Here is a 12,494-nt window from a genome sequence, read left to right as displayed (position 1 = left end):
GAAGCGTCTTAGCTGCTTCTGAGGGTAGCCAACATTGTGGCTCCACACATGTAAAGGCCAAACCATTCTCTTAGTCTTAATGCGCATGGTTTCTTTATCCAGGTCCTATGATTCTTTACTTCAAGCTCCATTTCTTAAGTTGAAAAAAAAAACAACCTCACTAGCTTTGTAGATTTGAATTACAGGTTGCAGAAATTGTTATTAGGACAATGTTGGGTAGACCATAAGAAATTATGCTCTGAAGTTTAGTTGTGAGGCCGTTGAGTGGTTCGTTGATGCCTAGATCTTGCCACAAGAGAGTTCTAAACTGTCCAACGCCAGAAAAGTTGAAAATGGGAATTCAAGTGGGGGAATTGGCCGATTCACAAATGTAGGGAAAGAGTGGACAAGAATTGGCCTTCCCACGCCATTGATGGACTTGGGTATGGATTGATGGACTCAGGTTCACGTTTATACTGACAAATTGAGTGACTTGGCCTTCCCACGCCATTTTATTGACTTGAATGAATCCACAAGAGACAAATTATTGAGTTCTTTATTTACAAAATTCAAAGCTACAGTAGGTAGTCTTCTTTCATACACCAACAATATTAAAAGGATAGCCTCACCACATCTGTATTCAGAGAGAGGGTTCCCGTGCTCGAATTCAGGATTTGGGAATTGAAAAGACGATATTGTGGTTGAGAGTATCAACCCTGATTGGGAATTGTTTTAAACTGCTGAAATTTCCTTTTTAAGGTTGTGGTGAATTTAGAAGCAATTACCAGTCCTCTGAGAAGAATATGGCAGGAGCTGACAGTGGCAATGATCGTTCTCTAGAGCAAACTCCTACTTGGGCAGTAGCAGTTGTTTGTTTGGCATTTGTGGCCATCTCTTTACTTCTTGAACATGGTATTCATTATGCTAGCAATGTAAGGTTTTGCTTAGATTTCAACTATGCACTTTTTGGTTTAGTTGAATTGATCTTACTTCGGTTCACTTCTGCATTCAGTTTGTTTTGACTGGTAGAAATTTGATAAATTTTGGCTTCTGAAATCACCAACAAAACACACTTTTAAAACCCAATATGAATGGCTCATATTCCATATGTCATCAGTGATTAGAAGTAGAATTATTGCTTTGGTTATTACAGGAAAAGGATGCTGATAGAGGAAGACATGATAAACAAATCTGCAGGATTACAAGTTTTGAATTCTGCTTGCATCTGTACTAATAAAGCCCTTTTCTGTCATTATATTTACAGTGGCTCTCCAGAAGAAATAAAAAGGCTCTATATGAAGTGCTTGAAAAATTGAAAGCAGGTAATGGATACTCGAAACCACTCATATCCACCATGTTGCTTCTTGTAGTCTATCCCCCAAATACTCTGAAACTAATTTGAACAACAAATTTACGCTGGATTTAAGAGATCTGTGGTTTGTATCTTTTGACTCAGTTACTGGAGAATCCACAGTATGAACATTTTTATGCCAACGTTTCAAATCCCAACTAGGATCCATCATCAGGACTTATGAATGATGATAAAAGAAGAGCTGCTTAGAAGGAAATAAATAATAATGAGGATAATAAATTTTAGGATCAACAGAATGTCGGCTGAATATTTATTTTTAATTTATTTATTAATTAATTATTCATTCATTTATTTATTTTTAATAAATTATTTTTATTTTATTGTTGAGTTTTATATATTAATTTTTACAGGTGAGTTAATATATTAATTTAAAATTCAAAACCTTAATGGTAATAATAATTAAATATTTAATATATGTTAATATAATAATTTTTATTTTATTTTATTTTATTTTTATTTTATTTATTTATTTATTTCTGATTTTTGTTGAGAAATGTTTATTTATTTTTATATATATTAGTATTTAAAGAACCTCCTTCTAAAATGGTTACATGGGTTGAACTTGACAATATTTGTTTTATGTATTTAACTGATCTGCTTAGATTGCATTGGTAGCTTGTTTTGGATTTTCTAAATTGAATTTCAGCCTTTAATTTCAGGCAACTACACTGATTTCTTTTAGCACCTGCTGGCTAGAATTTTTGAATATGTCCTCTGAGCAAATATTTTTGAAAATCGTCTTTTTGGGTTGCAGAGTTGATGCTTCTGGGTTTCATATTGCTTCTACTGACAGTTGGACAGAAGCCCATTTCCATGATTTGTATACCCAAAAAAATAGCTTATATTATGCTTCCATGTAAGAAGGAAATTGATTCTAGCGATATAAAGGTGGAAGGGGATAATGACCAAGAAAAGGAGCGCATGCAAAAAATTCTATGGGAATCAATGTCTACTAAACAGGAGGTCCCATGGAGACGCGTCTTAGCTGCTTCTGAGGGTAGCCAACATTGTAGCTCCGCACATGTAAAGGCCAAACCCTTCTCTTAGTCTTAATGTGCATGGTTTCTTTATCCAGGTCCTATGATTCTTTACTTCAAGCTCCATTTCTTAAGTTGAAAAAAAAAACAACCTCACTAGCTTTGTAGCTTTGAATTACAGGTTGCAGAAATTGTTATTAGGACAATGTTGGGGTAGACCGTAAGAAATTATGCTCTGAAGTTTAATTGTGAGGCCGTTGAGTGGATCGCTGATGCCCAGATCTTGCCACAAGAGAGTTCTGAACTGTCCAATGCCAAAAAAGTTGAAAAGGGGAATTCAAGTGGGGGAATTGGCCGATTCACAGATGTAGGGAAAGAGTGGACAACAATTGGCCTTCCCATGCCATTGATGGACTTGGGTATGGATTGATGGACTTGGGTTCACGTTTATACTGACAAATTGAGTGACTTGGCCTTCCCACGCCATTGCATTGACTTGAATGACTCCACAGGAGACCAATTCTTGAGTTCTTTATTTACAAAATTCAAAGCTATAGTAGGTAGTCTTCTTTCATACACCAACAATATTAAAAGGATAGCCTCACCATGTCTGTATTCAGAGAGAGGGTTCCCGTGCTCGAATTCAGGATTTGGGAATTGAAAAGACGATATTGTGGTTGAGAGTATCAACCCTGATTGGGAATTGTTTTAAACTGCTAAAATTTCCTTTTTAAAGTTGTGGTGAATTTATAAGAAATTGCCAGTCCTCTGAGAAGAATATGGCAAGAGCTGACAATGGCAATGATCATTCTCTAGAGAAAACTCCTACTTCGGCAGTAGCAGTTGTTTGTTTGGCATTTGTGGCCATCTCTTTACTTCTTGAACATGGTATTCATTATGCTAGCAATGTAAGGTTTTGCTTAGATTTCAACTGTGCACTTTTTGGTTTAGTTGAATTGATCTTACTTCGGTTCACTTCTGCATTCAGTTTGTTTTGACTGGTAGAAATGTGATAAATTTTGGCTTCTGAAATCACCAACAAAACACACTTTTAAAACCCAATATGAATGGTTCATATTCCATATATCATCAATGATTAGAAGTAGAATTATTGCTTTGGTTATTACAGGAAAAGGACACTGATAGAGGAAGACATGATAAACAAATCTGCAGGATTACAAGTTTTGAATTCTACTTGCATCTGTACTAATAAAGCCCTTTTCTATCATTATATTTACAGTGGCTCTCCAGAAGAAATAAAAAGGCTCTATATGAAGCGCTTGAAAAATTGAAAGCAGGTAATGGATACTCGAAACCACTCATATCCACCATGTTGCTTCTTGTAGTCTATCCCCCAAATACTCTGAAACTAATTTAAACAACAAATTTATGTTGTTTTAGATAGAACCTCCTTCTAAAATGGTTACATGGGTTGAACTTGACAATATCTGTTTTATGTATTTAACTGATCTACTTAGATTGCATTGGTAGCTTGTTTTGGATTTTCTAAATTGAATTTCAGCCTTTAATTTCAGGCAACTACACTGATTTCTTTTAGCACCTGCTGGCTAGAATTTCTGAATATGTCCTCTGAGCAAATATTTTTGAAAATCGTCTTTTTGGGTTGCAGAGTTGATGCTTCTGGGTTTCATATCGCTTCTACTGACAGTTGGACAGAAGCCCATTTCCATGATTTGTATACCCAAAAAAATAGCTTATATTATGCTTCCATGTAAGAAGGAAATTGATTCTAGCGATATAAAGGTGGAAGGGGATAATGACCAAGAAAAGGAGCGCATGCAAAAAATTCTATGGGAATCAATGTCTACTGAACAGGAGGTCCCATGGAGACACATCTTAGCTGCTTCTGAGGGTAGCCAACATTGTAGCTCCGCACATGTAAAGGCCAAACCCTTCTCTTAGTCTTAATGCACATGGTTTCTTTATCCAGGTCCTATGATTCTTTGATTGATTTTCCTGCCGAGATCGAGTTGATTTAGACCATCTTGAAATTAGCTTCCCATACAAATTTCAAATATTTATTTTATGTTGGATTTTACTTGATAACTCTGCTGCTTTGTATTCAGGGTAAGTATCCTCTGGTTTCCCAAAGTGGCATGCTTCAACTCCACATCTTCATCTTTATGCTGGCAGTTCTCCATGTGTTATATAGTATCTTAACTGTGGCACTGGCAAGAGCAAAGGTAGGTGGAAGGGGAGATCAATTATTTTGTCCAATAATGTTCAGTTAAATTCTGCCTTGGGTTTTACTGTTTTGACCTCTGCATGCATTTATATCCTCTGTTAATACTGAGATCTACAAGTCCTCTTGATGCCTAGATGAGGCGTTGGAAAGAGTGGGAAAGGGAATCACAAACTCTGGATTATGAGTTTTCAAATGGTGAGTTGATGTTCTTTTATTTCTTCTCCCTTAACTGGGTTGCTATGGAATCTTATTTACTCCATTCTCTGGAGACTCTTTAAGTTGAAAAGTAATAACTGGTTGGCAACCTGCCAATTCTAATTGGGATATACTGTGTTAGTTATAGGCTGATTGGTCAATGGATCTTAGTTCAAGTAGTTTGGTAAACAATTTGTTTCCCAACTATGTGGGTTCAAGTCTCTAGAGACATGTTGTAAGTTGTAACTGGCCTGTTTATAGTATTTATGAAATAGTTGTAACTGGTTTAATAGTGATAGCTGATCTTTCAAGTTACTGATTCTCCAAAAAAATCTTGTTTCAGTTAAAAAGATATATTATAAGCCGATTGAGTAATGTTTTTAAATATAGAAGATTGAAAGGACACAGAATGAATCTTTTGGGTTGGGTAACTTTTTGAGCGTGTTAAGAAAATTGTATATTGAAGCAATTGTTTTCTTTATTGGTCCAAGCAGATCCTGCAAGATTCAGATTAAACCAAGAAACCTCATTTGTAAAGCGTCATATGCCTTTATCGAGCTGAATACCGATTCTTAAATGGATGGTAAGTATTTCATACTTGCAAATGATTTATGGATATATCTGAGTTTGACCTTTGCATGTTAACTGAGAAATATCCAGTTCTGGTTTAACATTAATTTTCCTTGGATTTGCAGGTATGCTTCTTTCGACAATTCTTTTGGTCAGTAACAAAAGTTGATTACCTGACCTTGCACCATGGCTTCATTGTTGTAAGTCTCGATAAATTTAAATCAGCTTTTCCATTTCATCTTTGTTATATCAGCACCCATATCATTTTTGTAAGGAATCTGATTAGTACTATAATTTTATTTATTTATTGGAACTGTATAGGCTCACTTGACCCCAAATAGCAAGTTTGATTTTCATAAATATATCAAGAGGTCATTGGATGATGACTTCAAGAGGGTGGTTGGAATCAGGTTAGTAAAGATTTCCCTGTTCACAAAAGCTTTGGTCTTCAGAAATAATATTAGGTTTCCTTCTTGGGCCTTGCTATGTCAACTTCTTGGAATGTTTTGAAAATCCCCTTGAATTTTACCTAAACAGAGGCCTTTTGATGCATTATCTACAGTCCTTCCTTGTGGGCTTTTGCTGTAATTTTTTTGCTTCTTAATGTGTATGGTAAGTCTTCAAGACTCATGTCTCCCACCAAAGACATAATTTTGCATATTCATAAAGCAGTTTTCGCTTTTGTTCAATTAATATTTTCTTTTGGATTGGATGTGTTTCTCTGAGCATGATGGTATGCGTACTTTTGGCTCTCTTTTGTTCCCTTAGCTGTAAGTAAACAAAAGTCTTAGACTAATAGGATTGTCTTATTGATGATGTGAGTTAATGACCTGGAAAGTTTCTTGATTGAATTCTTCGGGCTTATTGCCATTCGATCTTGAAAATGCGCAGACGGTTTTGTTGGTCGGCACAAAGCTACAAGTTATAATAACAAAGATGGCCTTAGAAATTCAAGAGAGGCATGTTGTAGTTCAAGGAACTCCCATAGTGCAGCCAACAGATGAACTTTTTTGGTTCAGTCGTCCTAAACTTGTTCTTTTCTTGATCCATTTCACTCTGTTCCAGGTATCAAAATGCTTTTCACACCAATGCCTCATTGAAAAATTCTATTTCTGAATCCTGTTTACTGAGTATTCATGGAAATGAAAATGCTTTGATGGTTAGCAAACTTACCTTATGTTCTGCAGAATGCTTTCCAGCTTGCTTTCTTCTTGTGGATATGGGTAAGCACTATGTTCATTTAGTAAAGAATGAACTTTTGCATGTAGAATCATTGGATTTACTATTATAACAATGGTAACATATTGCAGTGCTAGGTGTTTTAAATCAATTTTAGTTTACACAGCTAAAAAGTTTCAATTCTGATCCCTCTGTGCACCTTATTTAAATTTGACTTCATTCTTGCAGTACGAATTTGGCCTGAGATCTTGTTTTCATGAGAGGTTTACTTTCATCATAGTAAGAATTATCACAGGGTAAGTATGCAACATATAGACTAGTGTGCTAATTTATATTTTTTTGGGTACATGTAAAGGACATTCTAACTTCCAAGCAAACTTCATCATTTTAACTGTTTGTTTTTTATTTATTTAATATCATTATCTCTTCTTTGACTTAGCACTAGTTGATTGTTTTGCAGCTTTAATATGTGTAAGGAGAATATTGAGAGTGACCTTATTATGCATCTGATAAGGATTACCTTGGGTTGCTTGTGTTTGTGTCTAGGGTTGCTGTGCAGTTTCTATGTAGTTACATCACACTTCCACTTTATGCCCTTGTGACACAGGTCAGTCTACTCCATGTTCATTGAAAATACAATCAGTTTAGGTGTTTGACAGGATCGATTGAACTTGAGAAAATGCTGGCTTATATAATTACAAAAAAGGAGAGTTACATCGTCCAAGTATTCACTTAGTGTATTCACCTGGTTTATTTTGTACAGAAATAGATTAATCAAACCCTACATTGTGATATTAAATATCTTACTTGTACTGATAAAATTAGAGATAAGGTGTCACTTGATAATGCATTAACACAGTTGTTTAATGAGACCACTTTTGATTTTTTTTTGGTTGATTTTGCCCAAAATCTGAGTAGAAATTGTTAAAACCATAGTTTCTGATTAGAAATAGGGGAAATTTTAGCTTTAAGTTGTTGAATTTGCACAATCCAAATGTTTAAGGGATTTTTCAGGACATTGAATCCATTTTTGTACTCAAAAATACAATTTAAACAATGAAACATTGTGATCTCACCAAAAATCGTGTCATCAGATTTCGGTGAAACGGTTAAAAATAGTTAAACTCATAGTAGACAAATTTATCAGGAGATAGAAAACAGTGGAGTTTAATTTATTTATTTTGTACAACAGTTATCTCTCTATTGAGAGCTTTAGGTAAAGCCTCAGAGGATTTTTGAATGAAAAGTATGACCACTCTAAAATATGCTTCCTTTTGTTTGTTAAATTATTTTTTTTTGCAGTCTGGAGCCTTCCAGAAAAGCAGAGAAATAGAAATGATGATTTTTCTTTAAATCATTTTAATTTTATTTCTTGATATAACCCTGTTTGTTGATAGATAGAGAACATCCATTTTTGGGGAAAATTTTGTTTTTCCATTATGTACAAATGTTTTAGTGAACTTTTGGATTGCTCAAAAACACTTTGTTCTAGTTAAATATCATGTATAAAGGAATGTGCTCATAAAATGTGATGGGATATTTTTATGCAGATGGGATCTCACATGAAGAAGGCAATATTTGAAGAACAGACAGCCAATGCTTTGAACAGATGGCAGCAAAATGCTAAGAAAAAAAAACGAGATAGAAAGTCAAAGCATTCTTCCCCTAGTTTCACAATTAGATCAACTGTGTTTTCGGGATTTCAAAGTGGAGAAACAACTCCAATCCATGGATCTTCTCCATTGCATTTTCTCCGAAGATACAAAACAACAGGAGACATGGAAACTACAGATGCCTCTGAGAGATATGACCACTCAGAATCCAGTGCATCAGATTCAGAAATTGATGCATCTTCTTCTTATCCTCCCCAGCATAATCAACCTGTTTTGGTTACCGAGGCCCCTGAGGATATAGAGACTATAGAATATCCTAGTTCAAAAGATGCACACAAAAATGATGACAAATTTCCCTTTCCCAGAATATAAATGTTCCATCCACATCATACAAAAGCCTGGTTCAAAGCCAATTTATATCTAAATTTGACTTATCTTCCATGGTAAAGTTTATCTTCATTTAAGTAGCAAAGAGAAGTGGATCCATAACAAACAGGGAACCAAACAGGCATCTGCACATTCTATCTACATTTCGTTTCATTGAAAAAATAGCTTTCACTAAAATCAACTATTCAAATATTTTTAAAGGAGGAGCCACTTGCTTCTTCTCCTCTCCATTCTGTCAAATTCAGCAAGCACCAGTGCCATGATGGAAAGCCTTGCCATCGCACTATATGGGAAAGTATTGGGAAAGACAACACAACAGGCCATGCCATTAATGAAGCAGAATGACATATTCCTTAGACTTGCTGAAGTGTTAAGTTTTTAGATGAGCAAAATGAAAAATTCAAATTTTAATGAAAGTGAAAACCATTTCAAACAAATCTACGCATAAAATTAATTTGAACAAGTTCATATAATCATACACATTAATGATAAATGATAAGAGAGCAAAAAGACTTCCACTAACACAATAATCACTTATGTGATGAAACAAGAGCCTTCTAATGCCACAATAATTACTTATGTGATGAAAAAAATTGACGTAATGCAACAATCTCATTATTGAATATAACAATCTTGGTGAAAGTATCCCTCAATTTTAAATAATTGTAATTACACAAAGTTTGAGAGATGGGACACAGATTCCACTTTCTTGAGGTGGAGATCTCTTGAGGAAATTAGCAAAATCAAATACATCAACCGCAGTCAGTTGAGACAATTAAATAAGTTGACTGAGCATTAAAGCTAATTGCAGAGACAAGGACTAACCCAGATGTCCTTAGCCTCTAACAACAAGAAAACAAGACAAACACTTAATGGAGTTGGATAGTCACAATGTCCAAGAGGAGCGGGTTACATGGAGCTTGGCAAAATGAGGAATGACTTTGTCAGATAGGGGATACAAACGAAGGAGTTTTGAATACTCCCGAAGAGTAACATTGGGGTGGGGGGGATCCAACTACGGACTCTGAGTGCGCAAGGAAAAATAAAATGCAGGAGGAAGACTTGAGACACCAATTGAATAATCCTCGAGAAGAGACTTGCTGGGAGGAAGAATGTTATGAAACTAGCTCACAAAAAGATAGAAAAGATAGATGAATGGCTTAGAAATAAGCCTCTTCGAGGGGAAAACCTCCTTTACATTACATAAATGAACAATTCTTAGATGATTCAAATGACAAAACGTCCTTTCTATATATAGGAGTCTAAGGGGCCACAATATAACCAAGCCGACCTAACAATAATAATATAAAGGCACAAAAATAACAATAGAGGGATTCTATGGGGCACAATAATAACAATATGGGGATAATAGGGGCACAACAATATTAATAAGGGATACAACTACAATAGTAATGGGGGAATCACAAGTATTATAGGGACCTAACATGCCCCTCTCCTTCAAAAAAGTGTTTTCCTCAACACTTGAGTAGCTCTGGATGCTTCTGTATAAAATTCTCATCCTCCCATGTGGAATCTTCAGCGGATAAGTTCTTCCACTTGAGGAGATACTCCGAAATTGATTGATTTTGTAGCTGTCGAGTTCTTGTTTATGTGACTGCTTCTGGTTCCAATATAATTTTTCCTTCCTCGTCAAGTTCTGGAAATATTGTTTGAACTCGGAGCTTGTCACCTATAACCTTCTTTAAACATGAAACATGGAAAACTGGGTGCAGTCGAGAAGCTGCAGGAAGCTCCAATTTATATGCCATAGTACCAATCTTTTGCAACACCTTGTATGGACCATAATACTTTGGTGATAATTTATTATCCTTCTTAGCTTGCTAGAGGGACATTTGTTTATATGGTTGTAGCCGTAGGAATACCCAGTCACCTACATCAAAACTTCTTTCGTTGCGATGTTGATTTGCTTGTTGTTTCATTCTATTCTGTGCCAACACGAGGTTATCCTTTAAGAGTTGGAGAACTTGTTGTTGATGCTCAATGTGATGTTCCACTACTTGAACCTTAGAATTTTCTCTTAAATATGATGTGATGGATGGTCGCTGATATCCATAAAGTGCCATAAATGGGGTTATTTTTGTTGCAGTATGGAAGGAAGTGTTATACTACCATTCAGCCAGAGGTAACCATTTGACCCATTGTGTCTGTTTATCAGATACAAAACAACGAAGATATCCTTCCGAACATTTGTTTACTGTCTCAGTTTGCAAATCAGATTGAGGATGATAAGATGAGCTATGAGCTAACTGAGTACCAAGACAAGAAAATAATTCTGTCCAAAAATTTCAAGTGAAAATGGGATCTCTGTCACTTACAATAATCTTTGGGTTTCCATGTAGCTTTTGAATTGTTTCCATAAATGCAGTAGAAACTGTACTGGATTTAAATGGATGTGATAATGCACAAAAGTGTGCATACTTGGTAAGTCTGTCAACTACGACCATGATGACACTCTTTCCCTCAAACTTGGGAAAACCTATGATAAAATCCATTAAAACCTCCTCCCAACGTTGGCTTGGAATGGATAAAGGTTGTAATAGACCTAGGATCTTAATTGTTTCAACTTTATTTTGTTGGAAAACCAAACATTCCACCACAAACTTTTGAATATTCAATTTAAGGCCCTCCCAAAAAAATTCCTTCTTAACCCTGTGGTAAGTTTTTAAAAATCCTGAGTGACCTCCTAAGGGAGAAGTGTGCAATTCCATAAGAATCGTTTGTTTGAGTTGGGACTTCTTACAGAGGTATAAGTGATCTTTGCACCATAATGAATCATTTTTCCAGCTAAATGTATCAGATGTACTAGAATCTTGTTGTAACTTTCGAATAAGTGCCCACACTTCTTCGTCATTCTTCCATTCCTCTCTTGCTTTGTTTATCCAATCTAGTTGGATAATAGAAATGGTGCATAAATGCTTCCACATCCTCATCCTTTCTTGAGAGTGCATCTGCCACAACATTTTGCTTCCCTTTTTTGTAGATGATTTCAAAGTCATAACCCAACATCTTTGTGACCCATTTTTGTTGCTTTTTAGAGGATAATCTTTGTTCTAAAAAGTATTTAAGGCTATCATGATCCATTTTTACCTTGAAGTGTCTTCCCATTAGGTAAGGTCGCCATTTCTTAAGTGCATGTAGTATTGCCAACATTTCCTTCTCATAAATAGCTTTGTGTAAATACTTTCCCTTGATTGGACGACTTTAGAAAGCAATGGGTCTTTCATCTTGCATTAAAACAGCACCAATTCCATTTCTTAAAGCATCACATTCCATTATAAAGGTTTTTGTGAAGTCCAGTGTAGCTAAGACTGGTGCTTGGCACATTGCCTATTTAAGATGTTTGAGAGCCTTTGTTGCTTCTGGAGTCCATGAAAATGCATATTTCTTCAATAATGTTGTTAGAGGTGCTACTATTCTCCCATAATTCTTAACAAACTTGCGATAATACCCTGTCGACCTGAGAAATCCTCGCATATGCTTTATGGATGTGGGGATTTTCCATTCCTTAATGCCTTTAATTTTTCTAGGGTCTACCTTAACTCTTTCATGATATACAATATGACCCAGATATTCCACCTCTTGTACTCGAAAGAAACATTTGGAGCTTTTTGCATATAATTGTTTCTCCTCCAATAGTTGTAGCACCCTGTCAACATGTTCAACATGATCCTTCCAAGACTTGTTGTCGATTAGTATATCATCAAAAAATACTAACACAAATTTTCTAAGGAAGGGTTTGAAAATGGAATTCATCACACCTTGAAATGTAGAAGGTGCATTGGTAAGGTCAAAAGGCATGACCAAAAATTCATAATGACCCTCATGAGTTCTAAATGTTTTTTTCAGAATGTCTTTAGTCTTCATTCTGATTTGATGACGTCCTGAACGAAGATCCAACTTCGTGAAGTAAATTTATCCATGCAATTCATCCAATAATTCATCAATGACAGGAATGGGAAACTTATCTTTAATAGTGAGCTTGTTGAGCTCCCTAT

The 12,494-nt window shown here is 35.5% G+C and overlaps 1 pseudogene; it reads left to right on the top strand.

The window, feature by feature from the left end:
- The first annotated feature begins 678 nt into the window (after positions 1 to 678).
- On the top strand, positions 679 to 8,463 carry LOC149162237 (MLO-like protein 9; annotated as a pseudogene).
- Positions 8,464 to 12,494: the final 4,031 nt, after the last annotated feature.

The sequence above is a fragment of the Pinus tabuliformis genome, chromosome 5_2 (assembly GCF_031772625.1).
Source record: "Pinus tabuliformis cultivar Carrire ecotype Pingquan chromosome 5_2, CPIR1, whole genome shotgun sequence".
Lineage (NCBI taxonomy): Eukaryota > Viridiplantae > Streptophyta > Pinopsida > Pinales > Pinaceae > Pinus > Pinus tabuliformis.
Note: the sequence above shows the minus strand (reverse complement) of the source record. Positions and strands in the feature narration are given on the sequence as shown.